Source organism: Elephantulus edwardii, unplaced genomic scaffold (assembly GCF_000299155.1).
Source record: "Elephantulus edwardii isolate Elephantulus edwardi_28Jun2011 unplaced genomic scaffold, EleEdw1.0 scaffold00267, whole genome shotgun sequence".
In the NCBI taxonomy this organism is placed as follows: Eukaryota; Metazoa; Chordata; class Mammalia; order Macroscelidea; family Macroscelididae; genus Elephantulus; species Elephantulus edwardii.
The window spans coordinates 3,386,325-3,398,784 of record NW_006400017.1 but is presented as its reverse complement, the minus strand read 5'-3'; the positions used below and the strand labels follow the sequence as shown (position 1 = coordinate 3,398,784).

At 40.1% G+C, this 12,460-nt stretch overlaps 1 pseudogene; it reads right to left on the bottom strand.

Moving 5' to 3' along the window:
• Positions 1-9,173: 9,173 nt before the first annotated feature.
• Positions 9,174-9,317, bottom strand: LOC102857508 (annotated as a pseudogene).
• Between the last annotated feature and the right edge of the window lie 3,143 nt (positions 9,318-12,460).

Here is a 12,460-nt window from a genome sequence, read left to right as displayed (position 1 = left end):
TGCAAAGAGCTGCGGTCAGGGAATATAAAGGAAACAACTAGCTCAGAATTTCTCAAATTGAAATAACTGAGAAACAAATTCCTACTGCAAGTTGCAATACTGAGCCAGTCTGTGGGGGGAAAAAATCTTGTATGATTTAGGAAGCATCAAAAGAAGATGGAATGCATTATACACTCACTGTACTGAAAAGAAATAATCCACACTGGAAAAATTCAGGAAGTACTACCATATGATACCATATGGAACAAGAACCAATGGTAATGAAGCTGTGCTGAAGGTACTGGCAAAAAATAAGGCCCCAGGAATCAATGGTCTATCAATAGACATGTTTTAACTAACAGATACAGTCCTGGCTGTGCTCACCAATCTGTGCCAGGAAATTTGGAAGGCAGCAACCTAGACAACTAACTAGACTAGATCCATACTTGCATCAGTTTCCAAAAGAGGTGATCCAACAGAATGTGGAAATTCATGAACAATATCATTAATGTCACAGACCAAAAATATTGCTGAAGATCATCCAAGAAGGCTAGAACAATACATTGAATATTCAGTACAGAGAACTGCCAGAAGTTCAGGCTGGATTTACAATAGGCTGTTCAATGGATATTAGTAAAAATAAGGGAAGACCAGAAGAAAGACCATGTGTGTTTTATTGACTATATTTGTGTTTTGCTGACTATGCAAAGGCATTTGACTATGTAGCTCATAATAAACTATGGATAACATTGAGAAAAATGGGAATCCCAGAACATTTCATTATGCTCGTACAAAACCTACACCTACACCAAGAAGCTGTTGTCTGAACAGAATAGGGAGACATTGTACAGTTTAAAATCAAGAAAGAAGTGCTTCAGGAGTGAATTCTTTCACCATACCTATTTAATTTTTATACTGAGCAAATCGTTCAAGAAGCTGATCTCTGAAAAAGAATGTGGCATCAGGATTAGAAGAGGAGTGAGTCATCAACAACCTGTATTATGCAGATAATACAACCTTGCTTGCTGAAAATAAGGAGGGCTTGAAATGCTTGCTGCAGAAGATCAAAGACCTTCAATATGGATCACATCTTGACATCAAGAAGACAAAAATCCTGCCCTCTTGACCAATAAGCAACATTATGATAGATGGCGGAAATACTGAAATTGTCGACAATTTCTTCTTACTGGGATCTACAAATAATATCCTTGGTACCAGTAGTCAGGAGATCAGGAGACATATTTTAATGGGAAAGTCTGCAGTACCTCTCCAAAGTACTTAGTACAAAATAGTTTCTTTTAGCCTCGTCTTTTTCTGGTTTTGTGATTTTTTAAAAAATATTATTAATTTTAATGAACATTTACAGAGATTTTGGATTTCCATTCATTCATTGTTGCATTTTTCTCCCTGCCTCCCTCTCCCCCCACCCCAGTTTGCCCTTCTCTTTGAAAAGTAAAAGAAAAATTCTTTCATTGGTATACAATCCCCCTGAACCCCCGAGTATACTCCATTATGCAACCTTCATTCTGGACTCTTGTTATCACCATAATACTCAATCATATATCACTTTTAAACAGTTCTCTCCCTCATCTGTTTCAATGCAGTATACATCATTCATCCCCTCCTTCTCTGTCTTCCCTCAACCCCAATGTCAGTCCCGTTCTACAACAGTGGCACTATGCAGCATTTGTCCTTTTGTGACTGAGATATCTCACTCAGCATAATGTCCTCCAGGGTGATCCATTTTGAATAATATTGCATGAGTTTCTTGTTTTTCAGTGCAGCGTAGTATTCCATTATGTGAATATACCAGAGCTTCTCTATCCATTTGTTTGTTGATGGGCTGTTTGTGTTTTTATATTGGATAATCCATTGTTAAAATTGGATATAACAGTGTGGCCTCAGTATTTTCTTCTAAGGATTTTGTGGTTTAGTTTGCACATTGGGTCCTTAATCCATTTTGAATTTTTTTGTGTTTGGCTTTGTTCCTGTATGGTGTGTACAGAGCTCATTTTACTTTTGTGAATTTGGAAATCCAGTTTTCCCAACATTATTTATTGAAGAGATCCTATGAACAGTAGATCTAAACCTGTCCTGTCCTGTGCCATACTCATCATTTCTGACAAGTCATTGCTACACAATCTATCTTGTTAAGGATCTTTCTATCTTTCCCTGACCCCCCATCTTTCCAGGAAAAACATCCCTTTCTGAGGAATAGCCTCTCCTAACAACATGCCCAAAGAGGAAATTTCACCACCCTTGTCTCTAAGGAATACCTTGATCGCACTTTTTTGGTAGTCCAGTCCATAACTCAAACGCTTCAATTCTTATTTCACAATCTTTGTTAATTTTCAGCTTTCAGATGTCTCAGATACATAGCAAGTGATTAAGAAGACCACGGTCTTATTCAGGTGCACCTTAGTCTTCAAACTTATATCATTACTCCTCAATAATTTGAAGAGATAACTGACGTCAGACTGTCCTGATGCAATATGTCACCTGATCTTCTGATTGCCAGTACCAAGGGGTTCGTCATGGATACAAATAAGATGAAGTTTTTAACAGAAAGGCATAGACCATAAAAGAATGATCAGCACACTATCACTAAAGAAAAGGAAGACAGAGAAAGGTAAAGAAGGATTAATGGAAATCAGATTTACAGGGGGGAAGGAGGAAAAGTGTGATTTCATTGTGGGTATAAAAATTCATGTTATGGGACAAAACGTGAATGAAAGACTGAATAAAATTGCATGAGCCATGTAACTTTTGCTCAAATTAAAAAAAAAAAACAAAGACCTACAGAAGCAAAAATCTCCAAAACACAAAGCAAAGAGCAGGGAGGAAAATGTGCATCAGTTAATGAATAAAAGTAAATAAATAAACTAAACACAAATATCCAGAATACACTAAGCACTCCTAGAAACTATTAACACACAAAAATTACAAACAAGCAAGAAATAGAAAAATCCATCATAGGATAAACGGTACTGTCATTGCATACTGTCAAGTTACTTGAACTCATAGTGACCCTATGAACCCTGCCCTGTCATGAACAAGTCTCACTGACTCCAACACACCTACCCTCATTACTCCAGTTACCGTGTCAATCCATCTCATCCAGGGTCCTCCTCTCTTGCACTGTCCCTCCACCCTTCTGATCACAATGTCCTTCTACAAGGCTGGGTTCCTCCTGGCCACATGCCCAAGTATGTGAGACAGAGCTTCAAAATCCTTGCCTCTAGGAAGAAACTTAGTTACACCCTCTCCAAGACAGACCTATTTGTTCTCCTGGTGGTCCAGCACCATGACTCAAAGGCATCAATTCTTCTTCTTTCATCCTCATGCATTGTCCAGCTCTCTGATACATAGCAATTAATGGTAAAGACTTTGCCTGGATAAGGTGCACCTAAGTCTCTACAATGACATCATTGCTCTTTAGTATTTTGAAGAGTTCCCTGACAGAAGACTTTCCCAATGCAATTTATCTTTGATTTCCTGACTGCTTGTGCCAAGAGTGTTGATTGTGGAGCCAAGCAAACTGAAATTGTGACCAACCTCAATCTCTTCTCCATCCATCATGGTGCTGTCAATTGTCCCAGCGGTGAGAATCTTTGTCTTCTTCAATCCTTTTGAAGACTACAATCCTTGACCTCCACAGCAGACGTTTCCAGTCCTCCTCAGTTTTGGCAAGCAAGATTATATCATCTGCATGATGCAGGTTGCTGATGAGTCTTCCTCCCATCCTGATGCCACACTCCTCATAAAGTCCAGCCTCCCAAATGATCTGTTCCACAAACAGTTTGAAAAGATATGGAGACAGGACATATTCCTGATTTTGAACCATGCACTGTTTCCTTGCTCTGTTCTGAGAACTGCTTTCTAGTGTAAGTATAGGTTTTGCATAAGAAGATCAAGGACTACAGCCTCCTATATGGACTGAAGCTATATGTCAAGAAAACAAAGATTCTAACCACTGGGCCAATTGGCAGCATCAGCATGGATGGTGAAGAGATTGAGATAGTTAACTTGAGATAGTTTCCTTGGCTCCACAGTCAACACTCTTGGTAACAGCAGCCAGGAAATCAGGAGACGAATTGCACTGGGAAAGTCGGCTGTGAGGGACCTCTCAAGAGTACTGAAGAGCAACGATGTCAGCCTGGAGACTAAGGTGCGCCTGATCAGGGCTATAGTCTTCGCAATTATGTGCTATGCATCAGAGAGTTGGACAGTGACTAGGGTTGATAGAAAGAGGATTGCTCAGAGCAGGGGGCCTGAAGGGTGGCTCCTCTGTTTACTACACACCCCACAAGAATCTGGGCACCTTTTGACCAGGCTGTGGGAAGCTTGTCGTCGACCTGGTAACAATTGCCCTACACATGAAAGAAAAAAAAAAAAAAGAAAGAGGACTGATGCCTTTGAGGTGTGGTGCTGGAGAAGAGTGTTGAATATACCATGGACTGCTAGGAGAACAAAGAGGTTTGTCCTAGAGAGGGTAAAGCCAGAGTGTTCCCTGGAGTCAAGGATTCTGAAGCTTCGTCTGACATATTTTGGGCATGTTGCAAGGAGGGACTGGTCCTTGGAGAGGGACATCATGTTTGGCAGAGTGGAGGGGAGGCGAAGGAGAGGAAGACCTTTGGTGAGATGGATCGATTCTGTGACTGGAGCTGTGGGAATAAGTGCGTTTGAGATGGCTAGGTTGGCACAGGATAGAACAGCATTTAGAGCTCTTGTGCATAGGGTCACTATGAGTCACAAGCGACTCGATGGCACATAATAACAACAACAACTATCAAATGTTTTGGGATTCCCATTCTTCTCAAGATTAGCCACAATTTGTTGTGACCTACACAGTCAAATGCCTTTGCAGTCAATGGTATACAGATAGACATTCCTCTGGAACTCCTTGCTTTCAGCCAAGATCTATTCGACATTGATGATGATGTCTCCAATGCCACAAACTCTTCTAAACCAAGTTTGTATTTCTAGTAGTTCTCTGCAAATGTACTATTCCAGCCATTTTTAAATAATCTTCAGAAGAATTTTGCTTGGGTGTAATTTTAGTGATATTGTTCGATAATTTCCACATTCTGTCAGATCACCTTTTGGGGGGATAGAAATATAGATCTCTTCCAGTCAGTTGGCCAAGTAATTGTCCTCCAGATTTCTTGGCACAGACCTGCTCAGCATATCCAGGGCAGCATCTGTTTGTTGAAATATGTCAGTTGGTATTCCGTCAATTCCAGGGGCCTCAGTCTTTGCCAATTCCTTCAGAGCAGTTTGAACGTCCTCCCTCATCACCATTGCCTCTTGATCATATGTTGTTTCATTAAGTTCTTCTGTGTTAGCCAATTCTTTTTGGTACAGTGACTCTGTATACTCCTTCCATCTTCTTTTAATGCTTCCTGGATCATTTAACATAACAATTTACTTTAATTTAATTTAACAAATTTAAATTAATGTAACAATCCCAAAGGCACATGTGATTCAAGGTCATCAACTTCACAGGAGAAAGATGGGCAATCTCCCAAGCAATTACTGGCTCTGAAAATCCGCCAGAGGGTCAGCTATGGGTCACTTCCAACTCTATGGTACACAACAACAACAACATAACATCCTTAAGTATCGCAACTCGAGGCTTGAATTTATTCTTCAGTTCCTTCAGCTTAAGAAATGACGAGCAAGTTTTTCCCTTTTGATTTTCTGACTCCAAGTCTTTGCACATTTTATTGTAATACTTTGCTTTGTCTTTCGCTGCTGCCCTTTGAAATCTTCTCTTCAGCTCCTTACCATCCTAGTTTCTTCCCTTTGCTTTGACTTCTCAGTGCTCTAGTGAAATATTCAGAGTCTCTTCTGACATCCATCTCTGGTGTTTTGTGTTTGGGTTTTTTCCCTCCTGATCATTGTAATGACTTCTAGCATTCTTCCTGTCTGATATTCTTGATATCCTCCCATAGCTCATCTGGGTTTTGTTCATTAGCGTCCAAGGCTTCAAACCTGTTCCTGAAATGGTTTTGAAATTCAGGTGGGAGAGACTAAAGGTCAAGATTTGTTTCCTGTGGATTTGATTCAATTTTACTTTGAATTTTCTTATGAGTAGTTGGTAGTCTGTTCCACAGTCAGAACCTGGTCTGGTTTTCACAGCTGATACTGAGCTGCTCCAGGGATTCTTTCCACAGATGTAATATGGATGATTCCTGTGCATGCCATCAATTGAAACCCATGTAAATAGTCTGTATTTATGTTTCTTATAAAAGATATTTGCAATGAATAAATCATTGATTGTACAAAAATCTCTCATTCTATCTCTAGCCTCATTTCTGTCATCCAGTCCATGTTTTCCTTCTTTCCTGTTTCCCAATTTTGCATTTTAGTCACCCATTATTATTAATGCATCCAGTTTGCATGTTTGATCAATTTCTGACTGCAAAAGTTGGTAGAAATTATCTATTTCCTCCTTTTTGGCTCTGGTTTTTGGTGCATATATTTGAATGATAGTGGTATTCACTGGACTTCCTTGTATGCATATGAATTTTATCCTGTCACTCACAACATTGTATTTCAAGACGGATCTAGAAATTACTTTTTTAACTATGAAAGTGACCTCATATTTCCTCACCTTTTCATCTCTGTCCTAGAGATCATATGATTTTCTGATTCAAAATGTCCCATGCCAAACCATCTCATTTCATCAATACCCCGTGTGTAAATATTTATATTTTTCTTTTCTTTCTTAATAGTGTCCAGTTTTCCTACATTCATGCTTCTCACACTCCATGTTCCAATCACTAGTGCCTGCTTACAATTGCTCCTCCTCCTTTGTGTTTCCAAATTTGAGGACTCAGCCTCAGTTGCACTGTGTTTATTTGTTGTATTCTTAGGATAAATACAAATGTTGCTGTTGTTGTTATGTGCCGTCGAGTTGCTTGCGACTCATAGTGACCCTATGTACAACAGCTCTAAACTCTGCTCTGTCCTGTGCCAATCTCACTGTCTCCAATACACTTATCCCGATTGCCCCAGTCACCAAATCAATCTACCTCCCAGAGGGCCTTCCCCTTCCAAACTTCACTAATATTCAGAGAAATACTAATTAAAATAGTATTTTTATAGATTTTTCATATGTTGGGTTGGCAGGCACAGAAAAGATCCAATTTTGTCAAGGACATGCATAAATTACTGTGTTTATACACTAGGTAATATTATTATTGTATATATGGAGGCAGAATCGACCCATAGCTGATCCTGTGGTGAGTTTATCAAATGGGAGGAGATTGTCCATCCTTCTCCCACGGAACTGGTGGCCTCGAACTGCGTACCTTCAGGATTGCAGTGCAACTTCTTGCCATTAGGCCACCAGAGATCCCTAGACTAGGTGCTCCATTGGTATAATCCTCTTTAAGAGTAATTTGTCTTTGAGCTCTGGTGTAATAATGGTGCCCATATCAAAGATTTGTTATCAGGTTTAATGATACAGACAAAAATTTCTAGTATATAGCGGATCCTCAATAAGTGATGGGTATAGTTGAGTCTTTGGGTTAGAGTCTGGCGGTGTGGTGCATTGCACTGCTAACTAACTTAAAGGTCAAGTATTTGCATCCACCAGCTTTTCTTCAAGAGACAAGATGGGCAATCTCCTCCCCTAAAGATTTGCAGCATCAGAAGCACAGTAGAAAGTTGCTTTAAGTGGAATTGATTCAAAGGTGGTGGTGGTGCCTTTTCTTTTTATTATTAGTGGAAGTCCTGGGTAGTAAACAGTTAACCACCAATACACAAACAGTGTATTAGATAGCTAACTGGAGGGTTAGAGTTTCCTGGAGTCAACCTAAAGGCACGTGCGAAGGTGTCACATCAATTGGCTTTTAAGAAAGCAGTCACTGAAAAACTCTATATAGGCCAGCCCTACATTCACACACTTGGGGTCACTACGATTTGGAGGTGACTCTAAAGCAAGAAGTTATTCTGAATGGTAGCAGTTAAAATGGTCATGTTGTAGAGCATCCTGAGGTCTGCTTAACAGCATTAAGAGCCAATGGAGTATGTGAGAGAAGTCTGGCCTGATCTTGATAAGACATTCTCCACCTTATCAAGCATCAGCATATGTTTCTCAAAGGACAGCAATTCATGCTTTTCTGTAATTAGTGCATTTATAGAGAGCCTTTGTCAGAGTTCACTAAGCATTCCTGGATCTCTGAAAAGTTCTCAGATGGAAAAATACAAAGCAAGGCCGTCTATCTTTCAAGATTAGAATTAAATACCAATGAGATAAAAAAGAATGGGACAAGGAAACTCACTCATCTCACTGCTGTTGAATCAAAGTTGACTCCTAGCTTACCCTTTAGTGTTTTTTAGGTTTGGTTGGTTTTATTTTTGTTTGTTTGTTTGTTTGTTTGTTTGTTTTTCAGGAGGCTGTAACTTGCGTGGGAGGAGATTGCCAATCTTTCTCCTACAGAGCTGCTGGGGGATTCGAACTGGCCACCCCCAGGTTGACAATGTAACTCCCTGTGGGCTATGCCACCAGAAACTGTTATTAAGTGCCATCTTAATGAGGCATGAGGGACAGAGACCTTTTTTTTTTCACAGAGACCTTTGAACATCAGATCAGAACCCTGTCCTATCCTGTGCCATCTTTATCATTTTATCTCTGATACATTTGAGCCCACTGCTGCAGACACTGTATCAAACCATCTCATTAAGGGACTTTCTTTCCTTCACTGACCCTCCATATTTCCAAGTATGATGCCCCTCTGCAAAGAATAGTCTTTTTTTTTTTTTAAATTACTCTGGAGCACCATTTATTACAAAAGGTTACCAAGGACCTAGTATAATAATGACTGGTACTGTGAAAATAGCATTCTTTGTATAGGATCAAGAATATAGAACTCAAGTTTTCTTTTGAAAAGATAGTAGTAATCCAAGGAACAAAGAGAAGACAAGTTGAAGGTTATGTTTACTATCTAGCACTGTAATCCAGTCTTGAGTTCTCCTACCAGCAGGAATAAGGGTGGGCAGAGAGCATGTGGGGAAGTGGCAGAGCTCTTCATCGGAAGCCCCATTTTTGCTCTAAGGAAACTCAGGATCCAGCAAAGAGGAACCTCGCTGAGGCTGCAATGACCACACGCCACTGGTTTGAGGGTGAGGAGGCTTTCAGGGAGGGCTGATCCATGGGGGCCCAGAGAGCCTACAGCAGGGGGCCCTCATGAGCTAGGTGGCTTCTTCTTGGCATCCAGGTCCTTCTTGATGTCCTCAAGCTTTTTGGCCAGGTTTGGTATCTAATAGTTCTGAGCCAGGTACATTCCACTGATGTTTCCAAAAGTAAATCCAAGCAGGAACTGGAGCATGATGTCGGTGGGGAGGGTGAGGAAGTGATAAGAGCCACCACAGCTGCCAGGTCAGAACAGTCTCTCTTAACAACATGTCTAAAGTAAGTGAGACAAAACTTTGCCATGCTTGCCTCCAAGGAGCACTCTGGTTGCACTTTCTCCAAGATAGATTTGTTTGCTCTTTTGGCAGTCCATGGGTTATTCTCCAATACAACTCAAATGCATCAATTCTTCTATCTTCCTTATTCATTGTCCTACTCTGCATAGCTGGTGATTGGGAAAACTGTGGCATGAATCAGACGCACCTTAGTCTTTAAACTGAAATCATTGCTCTTCAGGACTTTTGAAAGAGACAGTAGACTTGCCTAATGCTATACTTTTCCTGATCTTTTGGCTGCTGGTACCGAAGTAGGGATTGTCTATCCAAGCAAGATGAAATTTGTTGACAGTTTCAATCTTTTCTCCATTTATATCGTGAGGTTACCTGTTGGCCCAGTGGTGAGAATTTTTGCTTTTTTGATGTTGAGATTTAATCTATATTGACTGTTATAGTCTTTGGTCCTCTGAAGTAAGCATTTCAAGTGCTCCTAGTTTTTCACCAAGCAAAGTCATGTCATCTGCATAGCATAGATTGTTGCTAAGACTTTCTCTAATCTTGATGCCACACTGTTCTTCAAAAGTCCATCTTCTCTAATGATTTGCTCAGTATATGGATTGAATAAGTGGAGAAACGATACAATCCTGACACACTCTTTTCTTGATTTTCAACTATGTAGAGTTTCCTTGCTCTGTTCAGACAACAGCTTCCCGGTCTAGGTATAGATTTCATATAAGCATAAGTAAGTGTTCAGGAATTTGCATTATTTTCAATGTTAGTCATAGTTTGTTTACTATCCACTCAGTGAAATGCCTTTGCATAGTCACTAAAACACAGACATTTTTCTGGTAACCTCTGGAGAGCTACTTCGCAAAGAGATGGCGTTCAAGATCAAGAGACTGTTTACTATCCTCCTGTACCAGTCAGATCTGATTTGACGGTACATGTACACAAAATTTAAAAAAAAAAAAAAAGAGACTGTTTACTTATTTACTTGGTTTGACATCAGAAGAATTCATGGAGCATTCAAAGCATTCAATTAATTCAAAGAGCTCTGCTCAGTACGGAAGATGTTTGATGCAAAGTTTTCAGATATTGTTGCAGGCAATGAACCTTCTATCCCACTCCTGACACCAAGAAATGCATGGAACAACGTCACAAAGTCTGCTCAAATAAAAGCAAATGTTTACTGAGGATAGAGATGCTCCAGACCAAGGAAACAACCAGTGTCACAGAGTGAAAATGATCACTCCACCCAACCACAAAAAAAGATACATTTTTACATTGTTGGATTGAAAACTAGAGGTTATAAATTCATAATTGGTTGAAAGACCTTTAGAGGGGTTAAAAATGATGTATCTAGAAGCAAGATTTTCCATGTTGGATTTTCAAAAGCTACCCCTTTCCTAACGGCAGTCTCTTTAACCTTGATGGCTGACCTGGTTCTAGAATCTACAGGTAGCATTTCTAAGAGATCTGGCAGATGAAGAGTATCTAATCTATTTACAAAGCACCTTTTCAGCCATGTAGCTGGTGTCTGAAGGGTCTTGAGATGCAGTATTTTTGATATATTCTTACAACGACCCTCCCAGAGACAGACATGATTAGAGAAGTCATTTTGCTGATAGGTGATCAGTAAACCTGTCTTGTAGTCAGTTATAATAATATACAATAAACTCTGTAATATATTGAATGGCATGTACTGTTGACCAATCATGTAATCCCACTTGTGTATTACAGACTTAATCACTGTCAAAGTCTTGTGCAGAAGAAACTCTCTGGACATTTAGAAAAGGCCTTCCCCTAGAATTTAAATCCTTTACTTGGACTTCTAGCTTTCAAACAAAGGTATTTGGCACATGGGTTGCATTCAGTGAATACCAGTCATTTTTATTTCTAGACCCATTACACCACTGTGTGGTCACAGCTATAAAAGGGAATTCCAGAGGAAGGGAGCACCCTCCTGATCTAAAGATATTTGCTCAGTAAATCTCATGTAATAATGACCTCTCTTTGCTTTATATACTATTAATCAGGGACTGATACAGAGCTGGGATAAGCACTTCTAATCAACATAAGATATGCAGTGTGATAGAATCCTAGCCAAAGAAAAGAAACATAACATTTTAGCCTTGGGATTCTTTTCTAGTGCAAATGGGACAGTTCCATTATGCTTTTGAAATTACTGCCAACTTCTGCACTGAATCCTTCGGAATATCTTCATAGACTGACTTCTGGGGCCCAAGGTATCCCATATCCTCTTGTTGTAAGTTCTGATCTAAGAAGAAATTAGATAAAAAAGGAGAGAAGGAAGACAGGAAAGAGGCACTCAGTGAGCAACTACCGTGTAGTAGTAGGCAGGCTCTCTGTCACTTCAGCTCTCCCGATGCTGCAGGAAGCTAGTCAATGATTTCCATTTTAGAGAAAAACAGAATTTCCCAGTCTTCTGAGTCTCGTGTGGAGCTCCTCCTTGAATATCAAGCTGCACCTCCTAAATGTATGAGAGGAGATATTGTTTGGGTACTTTTCCATATTCTCTTTGCTTGGGAGCAGTATAAGGCAGAGATAGATAAGAGCAATGAATACTATCTTTCCACTCTAGGTCCCAGGAGAGAAGGGTAGCTGCTGTTGTCCCCTTGAACACAGCGTAATTGGAGAGAGAAAGAGCAATAAGATTTGGCAGCTCTGTTGGCTTGGTGCTAAGAAGTTGCACTGCCAACGCAAAGGTACGTGGTTCGAATCCACCAATTGCTCTAAAGGAAAAAGATGGGCAATCTTCTCCCATACAATTTACTGTCTCTGAAAACCCTCTGGAGGGTTAGCTATGGGTTGGTTCTGACTTGATGGAACATAACAACAGGACTCAGAAGGTTCTTTTTTTAGCTGAGGAGGACTTAATAGATGTCTGTATCTGGTGGGCTCTTCTGGGAACTATTAGAAAGGAAGCAAACGCTCAAATTGGGACTTTCCAAAACTCTTCGAGTGCCCTGAGGTGAAAAAGAGGCCTCTGAGGACTTAAGAGAGTCCTCTGATACTCATCCTTTCCCCACAACTTGTACCAAAG